This window comes from Vombatus ursinus, unplaced genomic scaffold (assembly GCF_900497805.2).
Source record: "Vombatus ursinus unplaced genomic scaffold, bare-nosed wombat genome assembly UNPS02015255.1, whole genome shotgun sequence".
NCBI classification, from domain to species: Eukaryota; Metazoa; Chordata; class Mammalia; order Diprotodontia; family Vombatidae; genus Vombatus; species Vombatus ursinus.
The window spans coordinates 27,500,002-27,515,140 of NW_020955033.1; positions in this window are offsets into that span (position 1 = coordinate 27,500,002).

Sequence of the window (15,139 nt, forward strand, 5' to 3'; positions counted from 1 at the left end):
GTATGAAGTACCTTATATTTATTCTCCTTTTCCAGCCTTTCAATTTTGATATAGTATTTCTTATTATCTTATGGAGTCATTAGGTTCTTTTTGTTCCATTCTAATTTTCAGTGAGGTTTTTTTGGGTAAGGTTTTGTACCTATTATTGCAAGCAGCTAATTCTTTCTCCAATTCTTCCCTCCATATCACTCATTTCTTTTCCCATTTTTTCTTCTCATTTTGTCTTTAAAAATAATTTTGAAAATAATTTTCAGATCTTAAAAAAACATTGCCTCTCTTCTAGGAAGTCTAGTTGGATTCCGCATAAGTTGTGTTTTTCCTTTAGCCATGCTTATAGATATTTTGGGGTCATTCTCTTCTTTGGGTTTGTGTCCTTAGCACCAGGTCACCATAATAGTTTTTTATGATGAGATTCTTTTTTTTTTAAATATGCTCATTCTTCCAACTTGCTTCCTGACTTCAGGTATTATGCTAGGACTATATTCTTCTTACTTCTGGAGGGAATGTCTGGGCTGAGCTTGTATATTTTGGGGTCCTTCTGCTTTCTTGGGAGTATTTAGTATTGTGTTATTCCAAGATCTTGGAGACATCTCAGGTAGGCAGCCTAAAAGCTTTCAGTCCTCTGAAAATGGTCTGATCCATAGAGCCTGATCACTGCCTTCCTGGATTAAATTCTACAAGTTCCTGATCTGGGTTAAACTCTGAATAGAACAATTGTGGGCTTGCCTTTGGTTAAAATTCTGGTAGACTATTACTGATATCAGCCACTGTAAATCAGTTTGAAAGTTCTGTAAGATCTACAAGCTACCCTTTGGTTTGGGATTTCTTGTCTGGTTATTCCAATGTAGGATTTAGCCTGGATTGAGAGCTCCAAATAGTTACTATTTGCTTGTGAACCTATTTATCACCTTATAAACATCCTAGAGCTATTCTAGGATGTTTCTTTATCATGGAATGCCACCTCTAAGTACTGGTCCCTCCTTAGTCTGGCCTGGATCTGTGGCATAGAACTGAATAGTAAATTACAGAACATGTAGCTGTTATCTGTTCCACCTTTGTACAAGGTTGTCCCTCCACCCCCTTACGGGTCTCTTGACCTCTTCTTCCTCTTTTGTAAAACCTAGGTTTACTTTTATTTCCTGCACACTTGAACACTCTTTGTGTCTGTTTCTGGAATAGACCTTGTTCTTAGTGTCCATAGACTTTCCTGATTTTCTCTCTGTGCTAATCTGAGTTTGAAATATTACTTACAGTGAATTTTTACCTACCAGGACTTGGTTTTGTACATTTTCTGGAACTATGTGGAGGAGTTGTATTTGGGAGCTCAGTTATATTTCCTCTTGCTACCCTGCCATATTGGATCTGCCCCAGTATGATGTTTTTCAAGCTATCTATTCTCTTATTGTGTAAACAATGCATATATGTATAGGAAAAGTTGGTATGTACTGTATGAAGAGACTTCTATTTTAGCATTCTTACTTTGGCAGGGGGAAGGGAGAGATTAGTAAAATGATTAGCAACCTTCTTCAGGGAATCTGTAACTCTTATTTTTATTTTTAAAGAGGAAGCATCAATAAGCAACAAATGTCTACTATGAAACAGGTGCTGTGCTAATCACTTTACAAATATGTTCTAATTGAATCATTTCCCTGTTATTTGCTCAGAATACCTATTTTGTGACATGCCTCCAGCATATACTTGATATAAACCATCATAGGAAATGTTTATTATAAGCCTATCAAAGATTCCCACGATTCTCTGTCTCTGACTTCTCCATTTATCTTTTTTATTCCTGTGGTACACAGAAACTTCAGGGTTCTCTCAGTAGTGGAGGCATTCTCTCCTTTTAATCCTTTGTTCAGCTTATTGTCTTGTTAGCTTGTTGTCTGAACATGCTTTTTTAAGTTACTGTAGTGCTTTGAAAGAAAGCTTAACTGCTCCATTTTTTTTCTCTTTTCTTTTTGTAGTGAAAGCCAAGAGCCAAGATCTGTAAGTTTAACATGAAAGATGATTAAACAAGGATAACAACAGCCCCAAAGGAAAGTAGGGAGAATGAATGGTATGGTTCAAAAAGCTCTGCCCCAAGAGTTAGAGGCCTAGAGTTCTAGCTCTGTTTTGCCAACTCCGAACTGTGTAACCTTGAACACATTACTTTTTCTATCTTTTCCCTCTTCTATAAAAAGAAAATGCTTAATAGGGATAAATGTAAAGTACTGCTGTTGACATATATGGCTTGATATAAATTTCTGTGAAAAGGACTTCAGAATCTTAATACTAGCTCAGTATGTGCCAACAGTATGATGTGGTCACCATTGGCATCTGGGTAGAGTGCATAGTGTATTGGACTTAGACTCAAGGAGACCTATTCAAATCATGTCTCAGATAGTTACTAATTCCATGACCCTGAGCCAGTCACTTAACCTCCCTGCCTCACCTGTAATAGTACCTCCCTCACATGGTAGTTGTGAGGATCAAATGAGATGCTGCTTGACAAACATAAAAGCACCATATGAGCACTATTTATTATTATTATTATTATTATTATTATTATTATTTCATAAAGCTAATGTGATTTTAGGCTTCATTAATAGACTATAATTCCTAGAATGATGAATGTGATAATCCTGCTTTGCATGGCTAGACAGACTACATCAAAATACTGTGCTTAGTTTAGGGCGCTGTTTTTTTAGGACAAACATTAACAGAGTGGAGGAGGGTCCCTAGGAGAATGAGCTGACTTAAAACAATGCCATATGAAACTTGGACTATTTAGCTAAAATAAGAGATAATTTAGGGGGAACATAGCAAATATTTTTAAATATGTGAAGGTTAGTATATGTGAGAGGAATTAGATTTATTATACCTGACTCTAGCTGGCAGAAGTAGGAACAATAGGTGAAAATAATAAGCAGGTAGATTTTTGACTTCAATATTAAAAAGAACTATCTATTAGAACTGTAATCAATTGAGATATACTATCTTATAAAGCCATGAGTTCCCTCTTGCTGGACATGTTGAAGCTTGGCTTAAAGAGTACTTGGGGCAAAACAAAAAAAAAACCCCAAGAAACAAACCCAGTACTTGGGAATGTTTTAGAAGGGATTCACAGACAGGAGGCTATATTGGACTAAATAATTTCTCAGGTATCTTTAACTCTTTAGTTTCTATGTTTCAGTGAATCAGTGATTTTTAAAATTCTAGTCCTTTCCAGTTCTAAAATCCCGTGATGCTTAAATTCTAGTTAAGGTTCTAGAGCTTAATGACATAGTGGAGCCAAGAACTTTATAAAATCTTTCTAGCTTCCTTGATTCAGTTTTCTGTTTCTGTCCAAGGCTGTTTATTCTCTGGAGTGTCTGCTTTAATTTCACTGTTCCTACTTAAAAAATCACTAATTTTATGTAGGGATTGTCAGGTTCACGTCAGTTCAAGTCCTCAGTTGTATAGAGCTGACTCTGACATGGTTCATACTTGTGTTTTTGTCTTCTGTGTGCTTTAGAAGTGGGGTGGTCAGCATTACATAGCTTGTCTGCAAGGCTTTTGAAACTGAAAAAGAAAGTTCAGTTTTTCAAGAGACAGGGAGCATATCTAAAATCCTCTAAGTTCTTGTGTCCTTGAAAACAGAAAATTGTGGGACCTGTTACAAAACCCTGCTTCATTTCTTTGATGATGAAGAATGAGTCATATAGGTAGCTATAAACTCTGATTTAGCTGACCATGTCATCACATAGGTTGAGTTCTAGGGGAACTTAAGGCAGCCAGACTCACTCAGTAACAGCCACAGCCCAATTTTATTGATAGTAATAAATACTCTGGAAGGTCAATGAATGAAGATGTAGGAATACATTGGTCTTTTTAAAGTATAAAACTATGTACAGAAATTTCTTGTTCAGTCTGAGTCTGAGTCTGAGCCTGAGAGCTTTTCAGGCGTCAGAAGTGGGAACCTATTATCTAAAATTCTTGGACTCTTCTTTATATGTATTCTATTTCCAAATAAAAACTGGTGGAACTGGGTACTTCAATGTCCTTGGAAAACAGAATGAGATTTATCCAAGTATATTCAAATGTAATCTTAATTACTAATCAATCTAGATCTCAAATATTCACAAGATTATAGATTTAGAACAGGAAGGGACCTCAGAAGTCATTTAATCCACATCTTTTCTCCCTTATTCATTCTTTTTTTTTTCCTTACAAATGAGGAAACTGAGATCAAGAGGACAAGAGATTTACTCAGGGTCACAAAGACAGCAGTGCTAAGTCTTCAGACTCAGATTTTCTGGTTCCAAATCTAGCACAATTTCCAGAGCATCACAGATTTACAGATATCCTCAGTTCCTCCCATTTTTGGTAATGTGGTGGGCATGATAGTGGGTATCAATTAGCCCATTAATTGGAGAAGTGTTAAGAATTGTTGTGTTTTCCACTTTCCTTGGAAATGTAATTTCCTGACAGAGAAGCAGAGTGAGCAGGCCTTAAAGGGAGGGAGACCTGAGTTCAGATCTCACCTCTGACCCATAGTAGCTATGTGATCCTGGGCAAGTTACTTAACCTCTGAGTAGTCTAGGCCAGAAGCATGGATCACAGGCAGTCCACAACATTCCTGAGTGTGGCCAGAACCAGATTAAGATTTAATTGGGAAATATTTAACAAAATAAAAATACAATAAAAAGTAGATAGCATTACATTTTAAAACTAAGTGAATATGTAGCCACAAGCATCTTTGTAGAGATTAGTGGCCCTCATTTCTATTTGATTTTGAAACCATTTGTTTAGGCAATTATTTAAGACCATAAGTTGCAGAGAAGGGGCTAACTAATTTTCATTAGAAGAGGAAGTTTTTTCACTTGAGATTTCCCTATACCCTTGAAATTACAGACAGATCTCTATTCCTACCTTATAGGTATGTCTTTATCTTCTCCCACTGTTGGCAATGTAATAGATAGGAGGATGGGCATCATCAACCCACTCATGGGGAGGGAATGTCACAAGTATCCTTAGCTCCACTATCCCTTGTAAAGTCATAGGTAATAGGTGATACTGGCTGCCTGAATGGGGATGAGAACCGTAGAAGAGCTTGCTCCTACTCCACCTATTTTCTATCAGTCTAGGAATGTTCTCTAATGGGTTCTTAAGGAGCCAGTTTCCTATTTTGACATAGGGATATAACCTTTTTTTATTCAATACTGTGGACTTTGAGGAAAGCTAGATGTCTGTTCTTTTAAGAGGGATCAGCCTCACTTTTCAACAGATTTATGCTGGAAGAATTTCACAGTGGACAGGTATTGCATTACCTTCTGGCTGTTTGCCTGCCTGCCCATCTCTCATCAGTTCAGAATGCCCAACTGGGCCTAGGAGATGTAATCCAGTGCCATCTTCTTTATATAAATAATTTTGTGCCATATGTTTGTAAGCTTAATTATTGCTAAGGATGGTACTTTTATTCTGTAGGACTCATTTTTGATTGATTTGTTCATTGTTGAGCTAAGGTTTTACCTGATGATCCATGGGCAAAATGCTTGGCAGTTCAATTTATATTGAATTGACATGTTCCTTATTACTCTAAAAATGCCCATGAAGTCTATATTCTGATGGCCACAGTCAGTATTTCTCTGTCCAGAGCACAACTGCATAGTTATTTTACAGATCCAACTTTACTGTTATGCTAAGAATAAGACCAAAAGATCCTCCCAATTCTGGAATTAAAACAGACTCAGGGGTGCAAATATTCAATAACTAGTAGAAGTTGGGGTAGTGTTCTCTGGTCCCTGGGCTTTTTAACAATGGGTCCCTGCAGTTTAAACTAACAGGATATGTATAGATAATACAAGAAATACTATTTTGCAATAAAACTAAGAAAAATAGAGACCTTCGATCATTGGATCACAGACCTAGAGCTGAAAGGGATATCAGAAGCCTTTTAGTCTAACAGCCTTATTTTGCACTTGAGGAAATGAGGCCTAGTTAGATTAAGTGACATGCCCAAAGGTCCAGAAGAATAGTTAAGTGTAAGATGTAAGACTGGATTTCAGGTCCTCCTATTCTAGAACAAGTGCTCTGTCCACAGTGCTGTCCTACTTCTGTGTTTGACTCTCTTTTATACCTGGTTCATGGAGACGTTTGGCATGCCAATTGTCTCTATTAATACTCAACTGAACATAATATAGAGAAGAGATGATTATATATGTACATGCCAGGAATTCTATTTCACTGAAATGAAAGCAAGCTAAAACATAAGTTCCACGGAAGAGCTTCAAGGGAAAGGAAAAAAGGTTTCTCTAATTCAATTTGCTTGGACTTCAGAGAGTGCTCAATAAAATGGAGTATATGGAGGATGACTTTGTTAACCAGAATCAACTTTTAGTAATTGACTCTTTCCCAGAAGATAGAATGTTACTTTACCCTAAATGTACATGTTGTCTAAAAGCTCTGGGTCATCCTGGAATTTTTATTAAGAGATCTAGATAGACCAGTGACAACTCTTAGACATTATAATTTCTACTAAGAGCTATCAATACTAATGATGTTGTCATTTAATAGGAGGGAAGGTTTCTATTTAGATTAAATTATTTTGGTTTTCTGCTTATAAATGCCAGGGATGAGAGAGAATGTTGCACCTCTGGTCCTTTTAAGACCATCCTGATCCTTGGGAATGTTTATCATTTTCTTCCAGAATTTTGGGTTACCTAGCAGGAAATCTGTAATGATCCCATTCCTTAGTAGTCTGGCCTCTACTTAATGACATCACTCATCCAGATACATGAATAGAGAGGTCTTAATTTCATTTATTTCAGATCCAGAAGGCTCCATACTTCACCATAAAACTAATTGAAATATATTTCTTTGAGATGTTTGGACTGGAATATAGCAAAGATTTAATTGAATGAGTTGGACAGGAATGTTAAAATGAACCAACTATGATGTGCATACTTGAGTATTTTTTAGTGTTTGCTTTTTTGGGCATTGGTTTTCCCTAATAGACAAAACTTCCAAAGGTCAAAGGTCATTTTAGTAAACAAGTTTGTTGATTGTAGTTTCAGCCTTTCCTCATGTTTGTCAGCACATATTTATATTAATAATATTAGCTTCCACTTTATAGAGCTTTATTATTTGCAAAGTGCTTTACACACAGAATCTCAATACCTGGTGATGCTTTGTAAGTCTGAAATTATTGTTTGAATGATCCTATTTGTTTTCTTAGTGACTTGGATTTAACACAATTTTTGCTCCTGCATCTAATTTAGTGCCTTTGTAGGATCTTTGCCTTTGTGTTCCTATTTTAAGAACTGTTTTTTACCAAACACTCTTTTGCTTGGTTTGTTTCTTTACCATTGACTATGTCACAGTGAAGTATAATAGCTTATATTCTTCTGCCTTCAGGTCCAATCAAGTCTTTCCTTCCCCACACTGATACTTCAGTCCTTTAATCTCTTCCTAGAGTTTTAGAGTCTTTGCCCTGTAGTGTATGGTTTCCCATAGGATTTCACAGTGTTTCAGAACTGAGTTGTGGTCCAAGTACTGCCTAAAGCAGAAATGTCTTCTACTTCACACAATCACAGAACCTCCCTGGAGGGGACTTCAGTGAACATCTAGTCTGACCCACACCCGAGAGAGAATACTTATTACATCATATGTTACAAGTGGTCATCCAGCCTTTGCTTGAAGAATTCTGTTGAGGAGGAACCCATTACCTCCTGAGGCAGTTCATTGAACTTTTGAATGGCTCCAATTGTTAGTCATTCTTTCCTTTCATCAAATCTGAATCTGCATCTCTGTAGCATCCACACGTTTTCCCTGGTTCTGTTTTCTGAGGTCAAGTAGAAAAGTCCAATAATCCTTCTTCCACATGACCACCTTTTAAACAATTAGGAACAACTGTCCCCATAAAGTTAGATTGGATGAAACTTTTAAAGATAGAAATGTGGTAAGACCTTAGTTAAAAGTTATTTCTCCCTCCTGAAATTTTCAGAGCACTTTGCCTGAATTTTACCTTTGTGATTATTTCAACATCCCTTGCATCTCTGAAATTGTCTCTTCCTTCACCCCAATAGATTATAAACTCCTGGAGAACAGGGTATATGTAATATCTACTTTTGTATTTCTGGTGTTTAGCATAGTACTTGACACATAATAATTAGCATTTATATAAATTTGTAAAACTCTTTACATATGTTAACTCATTTGATCTTCTCAACAATCCTGTGAAGTAAGAAAGAAAGAAAGAAAAAAAAAGTAACAAGCATTTTTTAGGCACTTACTACAGGCCAGGCACTGTGCTAAGTACTTTTAAAATATTATTTCATGATCCAACCATTTTGAAGAGCAATTTGGAACTATGCCCTAAAGGCTATAAAAATGTGCATACCCTTTGACCTAGCAATAACATTTTTAGGGCCGTAACCAAAAGAGATCATAAAAATGGGAAAAGGACCCACATGCACAAAAATATTTATAGCAGCGCTTTTTGTGGTGGCAAAGAATTAGAAATTGAGGAAATGCTTATCAACTGGGGAATGGCTGAACAAGTTATGGTAATGGAATATTATTATGTTATAAGAAATGATGAGCAGGCAGACTTAAGAAAAACCTGGAAAGACTTGTATGGACTGATGCTGAGTGAAGTAAGCAGAACCAGGAGAATGTTGTACACAGTAATAGTCATGTTGTGTGATGACTAACATTGATAGACTTAGCCCTTCTCAGTGATGCAAGGATCTAAGACATCTCCAAAGGTCTTATGATGGAAGATGCTATCCACATCCAAAGAAAGAACTATGGAGTTTGAATGCTGATTGAAGCATACTATTTGCTATTTTTTTCTTCTGTTTTGTTTTATTTCCTCTTTCTGGTGGTTCATCCTATTGATTCCAATTCTTACTTATAACATCACTAATGTTAAAATATGTTCAATAGGAATGTATATGTATAGCCTAAATCAGATTGCATGCCATCTTAGAGAGAGAGGAGGGAAGTGAGAGGGAGAAAAATTTAAAACTCAAAAGCTTGTGAAAGTGATTGTTGATAAACCAAAATAAAAATTAATAAAAAAACCAAAAATAGTATTTCATTTGGTCCTCAGAACAATTATAGGAGTTGTGTGCTTTTATCTCCATTTTACATTTGAGGAAACTGAGGTGACAAAGATTAAGTGATTTGCTGAGGGTCATAGAGCTTGTTAAAATGTATCAGGCTGGGGGCAGCTAGGTGGTACAGTGGATAGAGCACCGACTCTGAAGTCAGGAGGACCTGAGTTCAAATCCAGCCTCAGACCAAACACTTGACACGTACTAGCTGTATGACCCTGGGCAAGTCACTTAACCCCAATTGCCTAAAAAAATGTGTAAGGCTGGATTTGAACTCAGATCTTCTTGACTCCAGGTCCAGCACTGTATGCATTGTATCACCTAGGTGTTATTATTATCTCCATTTTACAGATGAGGAACCTAAGGCACAGAAAGAAAAGATGGCTTGCCTAATGTTACACGGCTAGTAAGTATCTGAGACAAAATTTAAACTCATGTCTTCCTGACTTTGAGTCCAAAGGTCTATCCATTGCATCACCTAACATAATGCTTATAGAATTCGGTGGAAGCTACATGCTGTCCTTTTCCCTTTGCTACTCCTCTCCCAAGTTTAAATTATGAATATATATTGTCCCTGAGATCTCATCAATTGTGTTTTCATCCATGTGCATGAATAATGTTCATATTTCATTTATTTTTCAGATCATATATTACTCAATAATTGCTTTCTGCAATGAAAGTCACAGAGCTAAAGAATTAACAATTTCTGGACTGTTCTTTTCAACAGTATTCAGCTTTTTCTATGTTATTATGTTAAAATGAATCTCCCATCTCACAGAAATCATAGATTTCCTTGGTAGGTGAATCACTGGGCTGCCTGATTCATCTCCCTCTCAGGGAGGAAGCTCGGTCTAGTGGTTCAAGCTGTGATGTGTGAGTCAGTTGTTCTGTTCTCATTCCCATCATAGCTCCTCACTGGTTGGCCAAGTCCCTTGGCCAATGAAGATGATCATTTCTTGTGTACCTCACAGAAGGATTGTCAGTGGTGATGAATTAATGTCTGACAAATACTGGGGAGGGAAGAAAGGGGAGCAGCTTAAAAATAAATCAATTTCTCATTTTAAATAACACCTTTTGTGGGTTAGTGTCCTCCTTATCCCCTTGAACATCTGACACCTCAGGATCTTACTAATAAATTAGGCCTGACACAAGATAGTTCAGTCAGATGATGGAAATGGTATTTGTTCACTCAAATTATTTTACTCTGCACAACCTAAGGAAGAAGGGGTCCTGGCAAATCTATTGGACTTTCAAAACAAGGTAGAGTGATGTTTGCCTCCCAAATATTTCCCAGTCTTATGTTTTCTAAGCATATTTTTATTCCATTGTTAAATTCAAGGTTTTCGTTGGTTAATAGCAAACATCTTATTTGTACTTATCATAATTCAACATGTTTACAGCCCTTGGAGAAGTTTTATATATAGGGTTTATATATAATACAGTGTTGTTTAATGGAAAGAGTGGTGGTCTTGGAGTCCAGTGAAACCTAGATTCAAATTCTGGCTCTAAAACTTACTAGCTTGTGCGATGATGGGAACAGTATAACATTTCTGAGACATAGCTTCCTCATGTGTAAAACGGATGTCTATAGTTCCCACTTCAGGGGCTTGTTGAGAGGATCAAATATGATAACATATGTAAAGTATTTTGCAAAACCTTAAGTGCTGTCTACATATTATCTACTAACATTAGTGGTTTGGAGTTTAATACATCAAATAAAATGGCTTTTGAAAATAAACTGTAATCATGTGGCTTTGTATAGGTTACTATGGTTATCTGAAAAATTTTCATGAAGATGAAAAGATGAGGTCTATTCCTAGAACAATATATCCATTACAATCTAATAACAAAGTGTTTTTCTAAGTACCAGCTATGTACATAATTTCATCCTAAGTACTGTGAAAGATACAAAAGAATTAGAAGATGCTGCATTCCTGTCCTCAAGATGCTTTCAGCCTAATTTTTGAAACAAGTCCCATTACAAATGAAACAACTGAATAAATTTACAAGGAGATAGTGAATTCACCACTGAATCAGGTGGCACTGACTGCAAGCAAGTGCCATAGAAATGTCAAGGAGCCAGGGGGTGCAAGATAGGTATGGGAGGGGGGTGTCAGGCTAGTCAATGAAAGCTTGCCTATGGGGCTAGGGCTGGGATTGAAAGCACTGGCAGGATTTATTTGAAGGTAGTTACACAGCCATTTAAACTTAGTTTAGTGTGCTCTTCCAATCATTGTTATTCTGAGCAGCACTTATTCCCTTTTTGTAGAGAGGAGGAAATGTCATTAACATTCATATAGAGGGAGCAGCTCCAGAGTTCATGTCATCTTATTTTTTATGAATATACCTTTTTTTTTCTTCTAGGACTTAGTGCCTGCCTCATGGGTAAAAAGAAACTAGCATTCTTGAGGAACAGTCTTAAACTCACCTGCTCATTGTGTATTCCACAATGAATTCTATCTATAGTTGAAGAATTATCTCTTTCAATGCTTTAAATAAAAAAGCTTTAGCTCATTTGAGTTTGTCAAGCCCCAGGTTCAGGGATAAATAGCCTCTAGATACAATTCATGTCCTTGACAGATGACTCCCTATTCAATTTTTCCCTATACCTGACCACTCTTATGAACTCCAGTCCTACATTTCAGGTTGTCTTCAGGACACTTCCACCTGCATGTCACACTAGCTCCTCAAACTCAACATGTCCAGTACTGAGTATCATATGTTTTCCTTTAAACTGGCTCCTCTGACTTTTATACTTCCCTCTGGCACCACCATTCAATCTGTTTTCTCAACTTGAAACCTTGGCATTATCTTTGAATCATTGCACTCCCCCATCTTACATATCTAATCAGTTACCAGGTCCAAATGACTACATCATCATACTACCTCGAGTATCTGTATTCTGCGGCAGCAAGGCCGAGCAATGGATAGAGTGATAGCCCTGGAGTCAGGAGGACCTGAATTAAAATCTGGTCTCAGACACTTAATTGCTGTATGACCCTGGGCAAGTCACTTAACCTTGTTTGCCTCTGTTTTCTCATCTGTAAAATGAACTGGAGTAGGAAATGGCAATGCATTCCAGTATCTTTGCCAAGAAAACTCCAAAATGGGGCCATGAAGAGTTGGACACATTGAAACAACAACAACAATAACAGCAACAACAACAACAAAAAGGTCAACAGCCAGAGATAAAAGGTCAACAGTCAAAGATAAAGAAAGATGCCATTCCAGAAATAATGAATAACCTAAATGAGACACAGAGCATGATCTGTTGCCAATTTGCCTGGAGTACAGAGTGCACAGAGGGAATAATAGGAGATAAGACTATGAAGATATGGTGCAGCATTAGGTTTTGGGGATCAGGAGGCCTGAATGTGAGGCACAAAGTCATCTCTTTTACTTAGGAGAAAATTTGGTGCCATTAAAGATTTTTAATCAATACCACAATTTGCTTAGGTCACATTTGGAATAATGTGCTGGGCACCACATTTTGGGAATATTGTTAACATTCTGTGGTTGTTGTTTAGTCATTTTTCAGCCATGTCCAATTTTCTGTGACCCCCTTTAGGGGTTTTCTTGGCAAAAATACTGGAGTACTTTGTCATTTCCTTCTCCAGCTCATTTTATAGATGAGGAAACTGAGGTAAACAGGATTCAAAGACTTGCCCAGGGTTACAGAGTTAGTAAATGTCCTGAGGTCGGATTTGAACTCAGGTCTTCCTGACTCCAAACCCTGTGCTCTATTCATTGCACCATCTAGCTGTCCATTAATATTCTAGGCATTATTAATATTCAGTGGCATTCAGAAAACATCAAATGAAAGGCCTTGAGATCACGCCAGATGAGGGTGGTTTGTAGGAACTGAAGATAGCTAGCCCGCAGAAAAGAAGGCATTCACATGGCATCTCTCTTTAAGTGTCTGAAGGGCTGCTATATGGATGATGGATTATTAGACATATTCTGCATGGTCCCAGAGGAGAAGCTTCACTAAAAAGGAATTAGGAAGTTTCAAAGAGGCAGATCTAGGTTTGGTGTAAGGAAAAACTTCTCATCACTAGAACAATTCAAAAATAGTATGGGCTACCTCAGGAGAGAGGTTTTAATTTGTAAAATATAATCTTAAAGTAATCCATTGTAGCTCTAAAAGGAATCAATCAAAGTGTGCATCTTAATAAACTTAAGGAAGAGGAGGCTATCCTACATTAAATGTGTCAGGGAGTTAAAAATACTAAACAATCAATCAAAAAGTGATTCTGTATATTTATATGCATACTATGTATTATCAGCCAGCAGTTAGTTTCACAGTGGCACAGAAAAGAATGTACAATAATATATTCATGAGCTATTGAGTATAGCCCTATGCATTTCTATGATGCATAACATATAAAATTTGTCTCTTAAGACTATAGCATGCAGCCCAGCTAAATATATCTTTTCTGTACACTGTTATGAATGACCTTTTATTTTGTAAGAGAGATTTTGCAGAGCAATAACCAATAGTTTCTGTTACTTACAATAAATGATACAATTTGAAAGACAACACTAGAAGAACTGAAAAACAGCAGGAAATTACAGATTCTCTTAGCATAATGGAATCTTAGTGGCAGAAGGGCCGCTGGAGGTCTTGAAAGTCAAATACCTACTTGAGGTATTGATTTGGCCTATCAGTCCAGTGTGATTCTCAAAGTATGCATTCAGTCCTTCCTTTATGCAAGTCACAAATAGAGGCAAAACACAAAAGTCAGAATGAAGAAGTCCTTTCCCTCAATGAGTTTATAGTCTGCTGGGGTTGGGATGGTGGTACAACATACAAACTGAGAAGTCTACATAAGTATGTGGGCCCATATATAATATATATGTATATACACACATATGCAATTTAATGAGATAAGAGAAAGCACTAGAAACTAAGGGGATCAAGAAAGGCTTCTTGTAATAGGTGGCATATGAGCTGAGTCCTGAAGGAGGGAGAGCATTCTAGCTGTGAAGGATAGCTGATGCTGAGGTATATCGGCACAAAGTGGGATGTCATCCTAGGAGCAGCAAGTAGGCTGATTTGTCTGGAACATGGAGTGTATGAAAAAGAGTAATGTGTAATAAACCTGGGAAAATAGGCTGTGTCCAGATTGTGAAGAGTTTTAAATGCTAGCCCAAGGAATATGTATTTTATCTTAGAGACAATTGAGAGCATTAAAAATGATTGAGCAGGAGAATGACATGGGCCAACTTGTGCTTTAGGAGAACCCTCCCTTAAATCCAATTCACTTGCATGTCATGGCATTACCTCCTTGACGTCATGGTCCTCTTTCTCTTCAAGACGAAGTCCACCTTCAGTCCACATAGGGTATCACACCCTTACTGGCAGGCGCTCTGCCCAAATGGAATGTAAATCTTAATCTCTGAAACTTTTTTTTTAACCCCATATCACTCTTGCTCTCATAGATATGTCCAGGCCAAGCCCTACTCGGGCATTGTTTGTGCTCTGATTGTCTTAGAATGAATGTAAATAGCAATTGTTTCTATTTTGGTCAGAAACCCTGTGGGTCTTCCACTCCTGGATCTATTTTTTTTTTTGAAACAGGTCATTCTTTGCCTCATTTCTTATTAGGCCTTAATCACTGAATGGGCTTTGCCTCAGTCAAACTAAGATCTGTTGAAGACCTTAGCTTGAAAGGCCAAAGTCCCCCAGTGCATTCTGCATCATCTCCAGTTGTCCTGATTTATATCTGGACCCAGATGGCTCCAGAGGAGAAAGTGAGGCTGGTGACTTTGCACAGCCCTCCCTCACTTAAATCCAATTCACTTGTATGTCATGGCATCATCTCCCTGATGTCGTGGTCCTCTTCAAGAATGAAGGACAAATTGCAACCTATCAATTTGGCAGCTGTGTGGAGGTTGGATGAGAGAAAGGGAGAGACTGGAAACCGGGAGTCCAATCATGGGCCTGCTGCAGTTGTCCACAAAGGGAGGTGATAAAGAACTGAAGTAGGTTGGTGGTCATGTACAAGGACACATGGGAACAGTGAAGATAAAACTTATAATCCTTGGCAAATGATTGG